The sequence below is a fragment of the Anser anser genome (assembly GCF_964211835.1).
Source record: "Anser anser genome assembly, chromosome: Z".
NCBI lineage: Eukaryota > Metazoa > Chordata > Aves > Anseriformes > Anatidae > Anser > Anser anser.
This window is the reverse complement of record NC_139723.1, coordinates 35,396,650-35,411,975: the sequence shown is the minus strand read 5'-3', so window position 1 is coordinate 35,411,975 and position 15,326 is coordinate 35,396,650. Positions and strand designations below refer to the sequence as shown.

Here is a 15,326-nt window from a genome sequence, read left to right as displayed (position 1 = left end):
TCTTGCTTCAGTGTTCACTGGCCAGAAGGGCTCCAGTTTCCTAGCTAACATGTCCATCTGTCAGATGTTGTTTTCCCTGGTCTACCCCAATAAGCAGGACTGAAAGCCATCTTCGGAATAACCAGCTCATAGTCAGCCATACTCTATTATGATTGATAAGACCAGACAAACTTGTGTCTTCCTGTCTCATAATGATTTCTTTGCCTTACTAAGGACTTGTTTACACTGGGAAACTAACCAGCCGAGCTATAGCGGTATCATTATTTCAACATAACTGGTCCATTTCCTGTGTAGACAAGACCTTAGACTAATATTCTTGTCTGACCCACGGCCCCTGTTGCAGAAACCTTGGAACATATTTCTGAGTCTTATTCCACTCCTAGATTATGAAGCATGCCAAACGTTTTCATTTCACTCAAGGCTTTCTGCCATTTCAGCCCTGGAACCCATCTGATTCCAGATCTTTTGCCAATCAGCCAAGACTCTCCAGCCAAGCCACACACATCCTACCACCAGGATGCTTCTGTTTTTGCCAAGCTTAAAATCCTCCTCTGTTCTTCTGTCCATGGATATCTAACCTTGTTCAAATGTGAACAAACCAGGCAATGGACAGCTTGAGGCCAGAATGCATGCCTGTAGTCAAATGGGTCTATTCTTTTTTGTCCTCGCTGGCTTTCACATAGATGGATCTAGCAGTCCCTGCTCCTGAGATATAAAAGCACCAATGTGCTTCCAGTGTGTCTAATGTTTCCTAATGAAATCAATAAATTCCATCATTCGTCTTCAATCCTTTTCATAGTTTAAGTAGACACTGATTTCATCAACTTACCCCTTTAAAAAAGATAGGCAAATATGCCATTCTTCCTTCTGAACATTTTATTTCATGGCTTTCTACCTCTCACTATTTTTGCTTTTAGTTATTTTCCACAACAAGTTATTAAATTATATGAAGAAAATGCCAAAATACTAATGGATTTGCTTTAATACAGACCAATGTGTCCTATGAAGACACCTAAATGCAAGTACACATCACAGGGTAGGTGGATACTCTTTTTTATTGGCTTAGTGTAATTCTCAGTATTAATTAGCCTCACACCACATTCCCTTCATTCCCTTTGTTTCTTTCTTTCTTTCTTTGTTTTCTTGAAGTCCCAGCCAGAATAACATGAGCAAGCATAATGGAGATTTTTTTTGCATTGTAGTCATGTGTTATAAAAAGAAGACTGCAATAGACATACAAGTTCTACTACATAACAGTTATTCTTCCTTTTGCTATGTAAAATTCATCAGCACAAAAGAAAACCACTGCTCAAATGGTCTCAGGTAGTATGTGCAGTAACTCTTATAGCCTGCAAACTTGCCCCGTCATTGGAGAAAAAAAAACCATCACCACATAAAGATCACAATCCAGGCTATTTTCCTCACAATTTCAGGCTTATTTCTATGAAGTAATGCAAAGCTATGGTATTGTTAGGATATATGCTTCATATCCAAGGCCTCCTAAAATCTACCACTGTCTGCTGTCAGGCTCAAGCTTGCCACCTATGTCTTTCCCCTCTCATTTGTATCTAGCCTTTGGGGACCACACAAACCAGCAACCTTCACTTGTCCTTTGTAAGGATCTGTTTTATACAGGTCTGACTAGCCCATAACCTATCAGGGACCTACTTACTTTCCTTTGAATTCAAGGAAGGAATATATCCCTACTTCTGACCATCTCTTTCATCCTGCATTACCAACCTTCTTTGGCAGCTCATTTTTCTCCAGTGAGTATTCAAGGTTGAGATCAGGGGTAGGAAAGGCCTTGAAAATGAAAGAACTGACCTGGAACAAAGGGTTGAAACCAAATGCTATAAAGATGAGGAACGGTGTGTCTAGAGGTCAATCTAACCTTTTCCTATCTCAAAAGGGTATATGAAAGGTAGAAAAAGCTTAAACTTGAATACTGTTGATTACTTTCTTTGGCTTATTAAGAAGTACTCTTGCAGGTGAGGATAGAAGTCCAATTAGTCCCATTCCCTACTACTGGCAGAATGATTCTCTTCTTTGTGGTCTTGGGAACATAAATCATTCTCTATTTTCTCCTTTCCTAAGAAAGAACAAGACGCAATGGCTTTCAGTTGATCTTCCTGAGAACAAAAAGTATATTGGGTCACTTCAGCCATGCAATGAAACCCAATTAAGCCTATTCTAAAGGCTTAAAAAGCACACCATGAAAGGCCACCAGTGAATTTGGGCACTTCTCATTTTAGGTTTCCTTTCATAAATGGGTGTGTTTAATAAATGTTAAATAAAGTTGGCTGGGAAACACACTTTTGACTTCATGAGAGTTTGGATATTTTGAAACTGGTTTTTGTTTGATTCAGAACAGGCAGTCAAAAATTCTTCTGAATATTTCAACATATTTAATTTCAATGATTTATTTTCTGATTAAAAATAACCAAAACCATATTATGGCATTTTGGTAAAACTTCATTTTCCAACAGAAACTGTTAACTCAATAGTCATCTAACTAATTCTTGTATGCATCTATGCATGTATCTAGCAGTAGGTGATAAAATTATTCCAGGTGATGTAATTTTAAAAATAATAATTATAATTTATTTAATTTTTTTATTAATGGCTTCCTCCAACAAAGGTTTGATTAGAAGTACTGTTGCACTGAAGTATTGTCATTTTTAATAGTAATTCAGTGAATACAGAGATGGGGATTCGAAGACTGTAAAATATGGATTGGATATTTTCACACCACCTTTATCACACTGTTTTAAAAATTATTAACATTCAAGTTTATCAAATATTCATCCACTAGTGTATGAATTTATGAAAACTATAACCACAGTAATTAAGCTTTACAGAATAATTCAAGTGAAATTTGTATTTCATTTATCATGGTAAATTTGATAGAAGCATTTGTATTGCAAATATGTAAACAACTTCAGTATAAAATTGAAGTGAGCATCTTTGCAAAGTGTGTAGGCATAGCAGATACTGAAGACTAATACTTACTGAGCTAACATTTCTCAAGTGTTTTCAAAACTAGTTTGCTTACCAGTATATTCAAAATAATGAGAGGAGTAAAACAGGAAGGTGAACAAATCAAAGTTTGAATGACCACAGTTAAGTAGACTTGTAATAAGGGTGCAACAACACAAAAGCTAAACTGAAACTTTCAATGCCAGTGTTGCCTGAGGAAACATGCAGTTAGCAGGAAAACGGTGTCTGTGCCCAATTTAAGGCATAGGTGGACTTGGCTGTGTAAATGAATGAAGAAGGAAAGGAATAATCACTAATTATGCTACCTCTGACAGCTGTAAGCACTTTACTTTTACTACGTGCAGCAATGAGAGGCACAAACCATCCTTGCTCTGCTAATGCAGTTGCATTGTTTTCTGCTCAGGTCTGCAAAGAAACAGTATTTGTTGTTACATCTGACATACGAGAGGTCCTGATGAATCCCACACGTGCAAGTACCTACAAGCCTGTCTTTTAGCTGTTTGTTGGATTGGTTACAGGATGCTTTCTGGGTATTGGATTGCCCAATGTAGAGGGGGAAAAAATGGAAAAATGAATCCTAGGCCAATCTGATTATTCCAGAAGCCAGGGGAGCAATGTTTCATAAATGAAATAGTGTCCTGACCTGCGTTTCTGTCCTTCTTCCACCCAGCATTTTTCAGCCGTGCTATTTTGTTGGTCTCATTTTGTTGCTCAAGTGAAACCAACATAATAACAGAGACTGGAGTTTGCAGGGTACATATCTGCTGGATTGTGCATGTACTCAACATTGCTGAAGGCAGGGTAATATTTATCTTGAAGATCAAAGGCTTCCTGTTGTGTGAACTGTATCTAAAAAAGACTTCATATACATTATGAGCCTTCACCTTTCTAATTCATTCCTGTCTTAGGGAACTGCTCACTCACTATCACCTAAACAATGTGTGTCATGAATCATTCATTTATTCCACTCACATGAATGGAAAGCTTTCCATCAACCTCAATGGGGTTTGACTCAAACCTTGAGGGCTGATGCATCTACTCTTTCTCACACTGAGTGATGTTTTACGTTGGATGTAGCCCCATCATCCTTAGCAGCATCTGCCTTCTCCTCCCCAGTACAGCCACTGGCTTGCTCTTTCAGCTACAAGGGCTGTCACAAGCAGAGGCAGGCTGCTTCCACTCTCTCTTCCTCCATGATGCTGTTTCTTGTCTCATCTGCTGAGACAAGCCATCAAACACTTCAGAACAGAAGGCAGCAGGTTAAGGAAAGCTTATGGGCTGCCTGTCACATTCACTTGTTGGAGTTCTGTTTGCATTTTCAGATGGTTCTTTCCAGAAAATTAGCTCCTTCTTGCCATCCTTCTAAACCATTTGAGAAAGACCTGCATTTCTTACTAGGAGCACTTGTACTTTGCTCTTTTATAGAAGAATCCTTCAATTCTTCAGTTTAGAAAGGTTCCCTCTTTGTTTATCTGGAGAACAATGTCCCGTGGGGTGCCAATCAGCTTTTCCAATGCTTTCCAAGGTTACGAGTGTCCCTCATTCCTGCTGCAAAGTGGATCTTCACACCACAACACGCTGAAAAGAACACAGCTCCTCTTCAGGGCTTGCACCCATGCTAAGAAATGGCCTTATTAGGACAATTGCAAACGACAGTGCTGTTTAAAAAGGAAACTGTATTTCTTTGAAATTTCTTTGTCTCATGCAAATAGATAGCCACAAGCATACGTATATGTGAAAGCTATATGCATGCAAACACGTACAACGGTGCAAGCAGTGTACCTGCTATTCCAGATGACCCATTGAAAGAGGATATGAGAACAGACATGCAATAGACCTACTGGAAACACGCAGAGGCCCAAGTGATGAGTGTGCTATATGAACCCCAAGCAGAAAAGAACAGAAAGCTCTTCAACTAGTTAAAGTAAGTTGATTTTGGCTGGGCTACTAAAGAACATTTGATAAAGTCAAAGTTTTGGCAGGCTCCAGGCTCCTTAATCCAAGCTCAATATAGTGTGGATTGTTCTACAGAAATGAAGGGATTGCCTGTTCTATTTTGGCCAAATAGTTTACAGGGTTGAGTATTAGTAACACTCAGGTCTAAGAGTGACTATCATCCTCACAGTGTTTACTCCCCCAGAGGCCCTCAGATTCCTCTGTGTTTAAATCTTCCACAGCACAGTGAGTAGCCTGATCCTATGTGGTTTTTGCTTCTGTTGCTAGTATGTATGTTTTATCTCATTCCCAACTAAGTTTTTTTGGGAGGGGTGGAGTGGTGGGATGTTGTTCAGTCTTTCTGAGATCAATAAAATCAGTCTGTGCAAGGCTGCAAATCTGAGCTGTGTTTAAGTAAAAGTGAATGACTTGATTAGGTGTTGTTCTCTGATACCATATTCAAAGACTTCGGTTTGAAAGCTCTGTTCTGGAGTACAGCAGGTCAGATATGTTTTGTTGGATTTACTGTCCTGTAAGCCCTCTGTTGTTCAAAGTGCGAGGCTGGAATAAATTGACTGGAAGCCCCTTCTAGCCAATAATGCATGACACTATGTATACAGACATAGACAACTATACAACTTAATTCTCTCATTATGTAGTAGTATATACAGTTTTGTAGAGGCTTATCCATTGTTGTTGTTGTTGTTATTATTATTATTATTATTATTCAGAGTCTGCTTAACTGTACCAGAGAAAGATGTCTCTGGAGCTCATATTTCTTCCTCAAGAATCTACTATTGGCCATTGGCAGAGACAGGATTATTCTGACCTAATGTGACAAACCTTGCATACCTTACCCTAGGTAATTGTGTATTTATTTTTTTCTTGAGTGTTGTGGTGAATGGTCAAACAAGATGGAGTCTTACTCATGCCTGATGCTGTTAAAATAAATAGTATTATTAAAGAAAAGAAAAAAGAAATGGATTAAATTCCAGACTCTCACCACTGCAGCATCTCTACAGCATAACTTTCTCTGTTAGGAATACAACTGACATTCAAAACTCACCAGTACATTAAGCTAAGCCAAAGTAGGCCTCAGGTTTTCCACAGAAGTTAAACAGGTTTTCTGATGTCTTCCTATTTATTTATCAGGGAGCATGTAAAGTTTTAGATGAAATTTCTCTTTTGTAAACTCTTAAAATTGAAGAAGATGTCATTTTGTACTTCTGGTTAAGGCTGAGATACTGGTTATCAGGAGGAACCTCATGTTTTTATTTTACCAGGCAGCTAATAAAGCAGGCATCCTTTCAGAGGAGGAATTTGAGGTATTCTTATGATAGAAACATGAACCACTTATGTTTGTTTTGAGCACATCAACAGTGCTGCTGTTAATAGGGGTGCACAGATTTTTATGTTCCCACATCCTTGGTCAGCATGTATCAGTGTGGCAACATTTTCTTCAGCAGAACTGGGTTAATTGCAGTGGTTGATGGCATTGTCCACTGCAGGTATGCAGACATTTATGTTAGCATATATGATAATTTGCAATTCCAGAAAATCAGTGTAACAAACACTGTATTTGCATGCCTTCCTTATTGGTTGGGCAGGAAGCTCTAGATGTTGAGGACTGAGGATCTAGCTACTTTGCATCTCTCTCAGAAACCCCAAGATAAACCCTATTAGGCCCTTACTCATTTTTGATAAATATATTGTCAGATATTAATTTACTAGACCATCATTTTCCTCTATAACTTTTTAATTAAAAAAAAAATGGAAATTGTACAGGAAGAAATTCTTCACATGAAGTAACCACTTCAATCTAAACTTGTCAGTCTTTGTTTGCTTTTCTTTTTTTAAAAAAATGAAAAATTCACATTTTACAAAACAAGCACAATATATTGTGTATGATTTTATTTTTCATGAGTAAAAAAGAAAATTAGGAACAATTACATTATAGACATGTTTAACTTTTGAAACTTAAACATTTAGAATAAGAAAGATTTCGTCTTTTCATTGGCATGAATACTACTGAACTAAAGAAGTATATCCCTTGCTTCCTGCTTGATTTAATCTCCTATTACCTAGTTTTATAGTCAAGTATAAAAATGTGAGCAATGTATTTTGTAAATCACGTATAAATAGAGGCATCTCAGGTATTGTAGAAGTTCTGTATATCTTTAAAAGAATCATTCCTGAAGAGATTTGAGTTGGTGAGAGGTAGAATGGAAAGACCAAAAAAATGATTTGTAGATGCTGTAAGTGGAGAAATAGTTGGATGGAATGGTAAAAGGATATAAGAGCAGAAGTCTGAACCAGAGGAAAAGATGTTAAAGCTCTCCTGTGCCTTCAAGATACTTGCATTAATGAAGAAAAAAAGTCCTCCATGAGTGGCAGAAATACTGAATTTTGTTTTTTAGCATCTCTTTCCTGTGCTTTTCCCATATCTAATAAAGGGTGAGGTTATTAGCCGCTCTCAGGGATAGAGGAGGGAAACATCATGTAGACACTCAGCTATATAAATGTCTTCTTGCTAGAAAATGGGTTGAACATATTGTAAAGCCTGTGGAAGCAGAGTAGAGCCAAAGCTACAAACACCCCAGAAACGAATAAAATATCTGAGGTAAAATTATGGTATGCTGATCTCAGTGACGAAGATTTCATTGACTTTACAATAGTGGGCTTTCATCCCAGTTTTCAGTTGTCTTTTAAAGGAAAACAGTTTTGTCTCTTTTCCATAAAGGTAAGATATGAAATGTTTAGTAGCCTTTTTGTTCTTGATTAGCCAAGATTTCCCAGCTATCTGGGGATGAATTAAGATAATCTAAAATTAAAAAGTGCCCCAGCCATGAAGCTGGTCAAAGACATTGGCATTATCTCAGGCTAAAATATCAGAAGGCTGCAATGCTGGAGGAGAGGCTTAGCACATCGACTTTTCTGTTAAAAAATAGTACCTCTGATGATGCAGTGGTAAAGCTAACGTGGTTATGAAGGCAAGTGACTACAGACTTTCCAAGCTTAAGGATTAAGGTTTTAGGTTAAGCAGTCCTTCCGGACAGAAAGGGGGAAGGATTAAAAATCAGAAGGAAGATCAACTGTCTCTGTTCATAATATGGGTGATAGGTAAATTGGAAAAACACTATTAAAGTATTTTGCAGTTATAACATTAGGGTGAACGAACATGCAGGGCCACATGGCAGAGGGTTAGTCCTCGTATGTTAAACCCCAGCTGTGTGACAAGGAGTTTTCACATGACATGGGCTAATCTGTTTACAGCAGCGATGCAGATGATCTCGTGTTTTTTTTGTTTGTTTGTTTTTGTTTAGTTTTATTTTTCTTTAGGATAATATACTGGCATAATCCATAGACCTGAATCTGCAGAAAAAAAATTAAAAATCTCTTTCTGCTTCTCAATTCTACAGGTTTATTCAGAGTCATCTCTGAGCTCTTAGCAAGAAAGGAATGCTCTTCCAAAGAGAAAGTGGAGCAAATCTGCCTCCGAAATTTACAATGGCCAAAAAGCAGACAATGCAAGAGTCTTTGTGGAGTGGGTGATTAGCCATTCTTCTTTGTTCAGATGCAGACACAAATCCAACTTCTTCTTTTTCCTCTTAATCTTGGTTTGTGGAAACTTGAATTAAAAAAAAAAAAAAAGGGGGTTTATCTTTGCTTGAACTTTAGACGTATGCAAAGTATTTTTATACTTGGTGCACAAAAGGTGTTACAGAATTTGTTTGGTGATGGGGCAATCTAGGAAATCTATCCCATCATCTCAAATATTTACAGAGCTAGAAAAATCAATATTAATTTACGTAGTGTTTAAAAAAAGAAAAAAAGAGGACCATTTAAATTTCTGATGCAAAACACATTGAATAAACTATGACTTTTGGGGAAAAACAGAGTGCTACAAAGGCTGAGTTATAATCAGCTCAGCAAAGGTCATAACAGGTTGATCCAACAGCCATCCTCACTGAGGTCCCAGTTCCACGCAGCATTTAAATGCATGCTTAATTTTAATCACATACATAAGTCCTGCATGACCTTAATGTTAAGCACACGCTTGACTGCATTGCTGAAGTGCGGATGGAGAAACAGTTTCGTGAGTGCTGGAAACAGGAAGAAGAAAGAGCCCCTTACTGTAGATCTCACTTACAGGGCTCATTTCATGATCAAAGGCTGCAGTACTAGTTCTGAAGCAGGAAATGTCCATATAATACTGTGAAGCAGAGAACAAGAGTAAATAATTTGTAATGGAAGGTGCACTAGGAACTGCAAAACATGTCCCACAGATTGACAATGCACCTTTTTTTTTTCTTTTTTTTTCTTTTTTTCCTGTGTGGGCTGCATTCAACCCTATGGTCCTCATTCTGCAAAGATTTCAGCAAATACTTACAGTCAGTAACCGATGACTTCCCTGGGAAAGTTAATCACAGGTCAAAATTGAACCCACACTCTGCTTTTGCAGAATATAAATTTACACAATAGTCATTGATACAGGGTTGAATTTTACCACCAACTTTCCTTAAGAATTTGCTGCCATTCGTTTGATTTGACTGAAGTTTTCCTTCTTACATATGTGAAAAGGGGAGAGGTTTCCTGTTAAGACCTCCAGAATGAAATCCCAATAGTATTCATATTTCTCAATTGTATTTTCTTGTTGATGGTCCTAAACTACTAAAAGTATCTTGACATTTATACCTGGATACTTTTGCAACTCCGCTGGTTCAAGCAAAGCTATATTAACTGGTCATTTCCCCTTACTTATTTTCATCATTCTGACAAAGTTTACTCTGGGCAGAGAAAGAAATAAAACATTTTAATGGGTTCATAGTATCAAAACTGTATTCACTGGGCCCAGTTCTCTTCAATTTGTAGCACTGTCCCACCAGTAAGACTTCAGTAGAGTTTATTCACACTGCTTTAAATGGAAAAACAACTGGATCAAACAACCCTCAAAATGAAAATGCATTGTAGGAGAAGCACCCTATGCAAAGATGCACTAGCTTCTAGCGCAGTGCCCCAGACTGGCACCCAGGAGGACAGTTTTGCGTCTGTGAAATTCATGAGTGTCCTGCAGAAACATCTCTGCTTCTCCATCCACACCAGGGGAAAACATGACACTGCTTGCCTTACTCATAAAAGCCATCATGGGAAGGACTAAGGTAAGCCCCATAACACCATTTTTTTATCTAATGGTGTGTTGAGCATGAGGGAGGAGCTAGTGTGGCTCATTGTTCACCACCCATTTTGCTGTGATTCCAGCCAGTGTGGCTGGCAGCACATGGACTTCTTTAGCAATCCCACTGTTTGGCCTCAGCCAGAAAGTGTGTTCATGACTTGAGCAGATGTTTCTGCTTTCAGGAATCAGTCGTTTCCTCTTTTCCAGAAGCACATGCCAGCACAGTCAATATCTGGAAACCTGCTGCTTCACAGTAGGTCCAGAGTCTAAACTGGTACTTTACCAGAAAATGGTAATAAAGCAGTTTGAATTGCTTTTCATCCTTCGTGCTCTTAATGGTTTTCAGGTTCATATGAGACCAATCAATTAATCCTGCTTCAGACCTAGAGAAATGGGATGTTTCCTACCCTCTGAACAGGAGAGAAGCCCATAACAGAGATTACCAATCTACTTATTAAGACTTATGTCAGTAGTATAGTCTAACAGAGCCTCCAGCTGGGGTTGGGACTACAGATTTGCAATCTTGCATAAGCCTAATGTTCACTAGTCATATGCTAATTAATTGCTAAATCACAAAAGGCAAATCATAATTATTGTTTCAGGTTAGCAGTTTTCCCTGACCTGATTGCATGCTTGCTGTTTCAAAGAATTAAGAAATGAGGCTCGTTTAGGATCATTTACCTGTATAACCTATGTTTCTAGTTCTGTTTGTTCTTGTGTACAGGTGTTGAAAATTTCTATTCAATTTTAACTATTCTTGGACAGATTCTGCTACTCTTAATGATTCTGTGAGATCAGTCAAGAAGCAGGATGGTAATAATGAGAGAGAGTAAGATCACATAACATTGAACAGATCATGTCTCTGGTCCAGCAGATTTCAAGCAATTACCAGTCATCTTCAGCTGGATTTGTGCAGACAAGGGGAACTTCCTGTGCTGCTTCTTTCTGGAGGCAACTAGACCATTTGTACAGCAAACTCATGCTTTTCTATCTTCTCTATTTCTGCTAGGTAGTGTTAGAACTTGGTTAAAATTTCTGATGCAGTCATAATTGGTGGATGGAGCACAGAAATTTTAAATGCTCTTCCAAAAAGCCCACTGAGATCAGAAGCAAAGCTCCTCCTGATCTGAGGCATAAAGTCAAGCTTTTGTATAATAATTGGTAAAGTCATATTTGAAAACAACAGACCAAAGGAAACATCTCCAGGCCTTTTTTGTCACCTGGTCCTGTGCACCCATAACTCCCAGTGAAGTCAATGGGACACCAGGAAGCCTTCTGGCTTCCAGTCAGGCATTCACATATTAGGGATGGCTGATGTGGCTAAAGTCAGGAGGATGCAGAGGATTCTGTTTTGGCTCAAAAAGATCTTGCTTAACTTGCTATCTAAAACTGTCCCAAGCCATCAAACCTATCATATCTCTTCCAGACGTTATCTTTTTGTAGTGAGGTGAGAAGGTTGAGCTGGCAGCTTTGGAATGACAATATAAAAATTGGAGTAATTTCCTAGCTAAGATTAAGGTAGTTCTGGAAATCCTGAGAGCGACTACTGAACAGAGCCAGGTCTGCTGCATAAATACCTAGTCTGAGGAACAAACAGACACTGATCTGTCCATTACTTGTCGTAGTCATATGTAAAAGATTTTGATGGCTGCACTGAATTAGCCAATACTCAGGACAGTTTATCCCTGCTGATCTGTGTTTTCTGGTTTTAAACAGGGACTGCAGAAGAACAATACCTGGCAAAGGACACCTGCATGAATTCTTGGAAAAAATTAAAAATAAAACCAGGAGAAAAAGAGAGTCACAGCTCCTGGACAGTAGATGATTCAGGAACACTGATGGAATTTTCTAGCAAGTGAGAAGCTTCTGCAGACGAAGGGACATTTGCGTTCGGTTCCCTCCACCCTGCTGTAACTCTAGCCTGCCAATGAATCAACACAGCAGACATTCAGTGGTACTGGCCCCAGCCCAAGTCTCCGTGCCAGACTCCTAGCACACCTGTTAAACAGATTCCTTTCACCCAGCTTCCAGCTAACATTTCAGCTGTAGCTGGTGATATGCTCAGCCTGCTGCAGTCTTATGGCTGCAAGCTGCATTCATCATCTATCACACTTCAGCTCTCACCATGGTGCTGGGATGTCAAAACCAGGCAAAGAGCATGGTTGACCTGTACTGTATTGGACAACCCATCTTACTGGTGTAATACTAAGAGCACAGGGAAGATGTTGTTGTGTTGGGGTTGGCCAGGGCTAGGGAAGGATGATGGCGAGCTCCCCAGCATGCTGACACACAACCTCTCACAAAGGTTTTGCCTTCTCTCCGTAGCACTCCAGATGTCTGGGTCATTTGTCCTGCAGAATCATGCTCTGCCAGTCCCACCTGAGTACAGCCAGAGCTTCATGGCCTGGCTGCTGGCTGGAGATGGTGTTGTTCTTCCCTTCTGGATGCTCAGGGGGACATTGGGAGGTCTCTTCAAGGGCTCACAGCAGTGTCACAAGAGCTCTCCCCAGATGGTGCAGAGCTTTGTGAACTGGGTAACAAGTACTAGGGGCAAAGTTTCAAAGGGAAACTGAGGCTTCCCTGCCCTCCCTCCCTGCTGAGCCCTGTTGCTTTGAAGTTTAAGTCTGAAGTCTGGAAATTGGAGCTGATTTAAGCTTATAATGAATTTCTTAAGAAATAAAGAGGGGAAAGGAGCTGCAGGGAGACTAAGAGAAGCAGCAGCAGATTCTTCAAAGGACAAGGTGGGCTTCAACTGCCTTTTGGGTCATCCGTAACATTTGAATAGGGCACATATTCAACCACATAGGGATAACAGGGAGTAGACAATGATCTCCTCTTCCTCCCTTTTTTCCTTGTCTCTTTCCCTGTCTATAAACATGGATAGAAGGCTTTTGACTTAGCTTTTGATGAGCAAGTTCCAGGTTTGCCCTAATTAGTTTTGATCCAATATTGTGGTACCAAGAGAATTAATCTGGCTTCTTACATAACCTCTGGGTGGTGGCTGTCCACAGCTTGAAAGTCCATTGGGGGGTTTCCGTAGCAAGTTCTTAGAGAAACAGCAACAAATATTTTCACCTGACCTTCTGGGTTAGAATCAAGACTTTTGGAAACCTCAACAAGAAAGAAAAATAGAGGTGCAGACAGCAGGACTCCATGCACAACGTTAGGATGATTTATTCCATCTCAATTTGCAGCTACATATGCCACTGTTTGTACGTAGTGGGTTTTTGTTGTTGTTGTTGTTTTAAGTACAGTTGCTGAAGCCAAAGTTGGTCTTCATTTTTATAAACCTAGAGATAAAGCCATAATACTTGCAATATAACACAATTCACACACAGTGATGGATGAAATTCACAGCTATTTAATTTCAGGCGTCCGCATCTGACAACACCCTGAAGGTGGGGAAGAGTCACAGAGGTTTGGTCTCTTCCTAGCAGGCTACAGAGAAGGCATTATCTAAATTAATTGTGGAGGAGCCTTAGAATTCTCTGCTGATCTTGGTCTAGCTGAGTTCTTGATCATGCTCCAAGTTACCAGGGCTGGAACTGGCTTGAAAAAATTTGGTTTGAATGCTCCTTTCTTGTGTTAGGGCCTTTTCTCTTTCTGTGGTTGTTTAGCACAATGGCTTTTCTCTCACACGGAGAATGCATTGCTTGTGTAGGCTTCACCGTGATGAAATGAAGGTCTGATTCTTTTAGTTAGCAAAGTCACATGTGAGATGTTCACTCAGCAGTGCTCAAGGGTAGTGTTAATTTATTTTTGTAAGTCTTTTTTAGAAAGAGAAGTTGGTGACAGCCATAATTTATTCATGGTGCTATGCAGCTTTGCATAGCATGTCACACTGGTCTGCAGCAACTGGAAGTACTTATTTTCCTAGGAAAGTGTAGAGACCAAAACTGATAACGCATAGTGACGTACAGGAATCTGCTTATGTTTGGGGAAGATAATGCACATCAGCAATGGGAACTGCAGATGGTTAAGAGTTCTTGTTTTCCTCATGGCTTGTCCTCTTTCACAGCTTTTCTGATGTGGGTGTGTTTGACTTCAAAAAAAAAAGATGTTCGCAGCAAGCAGAAATTATTATTTGCATGCATTTGTATTGTTGTTCACAGCTAATACAATCAGAGAGTTGTGTTTAAGAGCTTTCTCCAGAATTCCTCGGAAAAGACATGATGATATAACCAGGTCTGTTCTTTAGGGATGAAAGCTCAAAGTCACATCTGCTCTCATTAGGTTCAAATTTGACTATGCTGAACACATGCCATCATCACTATCATTTCCATGGTAACACATTGCATATACTACACTATTCAAGTCATGTGACAGAAGGTCAGGCTGAAAAGAAACCTGGGCTGGGAGAAATGAAGCACTTGTGTCTTTGTTGGTATTAATAAACAAAACAGATACCAGCAAAGTAAATTGGTTTTTATATAAAAATTCCTTCCTCTAGCTTGCTTGAATGGAAAAGCTGTTCTCTAGGGATCTGTTCAGCAATTTGGTCTGTCTGGGGCTATAGGCTGCTTATTCTTCTTCTATGAACTCTCTACAGCTATACTACTGTCTTTCTGTGGAATTGTTGGGAGGAATCTAGTTTCATTTTCCACAGTTCCTATCAAATTATAAAAGAAGATAACTCAGGGAACCAGGTGGTCAGCTTCATGCAGTTTATAAATGTTAACCTCCCTGTTCTTCTTATGGAATGCCATATATTTTGTAACTTTTTTTTTTCTTTCTGATTGATGAAGATTTCTGTTCTCCTGTTCAAAGAGACAGTGAAAAAAAAATCTTTAAGACTGAAGCAACATTTGAATAGTTTATTCAGATTGACTTTCAGGAAATTCTGGATTAAAAGGAAATTAAACACAAAGATAAGAAATCCAAAACTAGCATTGCTGTTCTTTCTCAAGAAGCCCTGAGGTCAGTCAGTGTCCTTCCTCTGATTTCCACAGGCTTTAACAAGATCTCCAATAGCCATAATATCCCAGTTCTTTCCCATTAAAGACAAAAAAGTCATCACTAGAAAGTTTGTTACAACCAACCAATTTCACAGTGTAAACAAGTTGAGGGCTTGTTATGCCACAATTTGGAAAAAAAAAAAAAAGTTTTGGAAAATTATCTAGCAATGTCATCCTGTGAAAATTCAATTTCACGACGAAAATCTGAAAACATCATTTAGTATTTTGTCATTGTAAATACAGGGACAATCATTTTCAAAGAC

General features: G+C 39.0%; 1 long non-coding RNA gene across 1 annotated transcript; it reads left to right on the top strand.

Annotated features, from left to right (window-relative positions):
• The first annotated feature begins 7,932 nt into the window (after window positions 1-7,932).
• Window positions 7,933-14,991, top strand: LOC310889750. The gene is made up of 2 exons (XR_014576756.1): window positions 7,933-10,091; window positions 11,825-14,991. It is a non-coding gene; the product is annotated as an uncharacterized lncRNA (long non-coding RNA).
• Window positions 14,992-15,326: the final 335 nt, after the last annotated feature.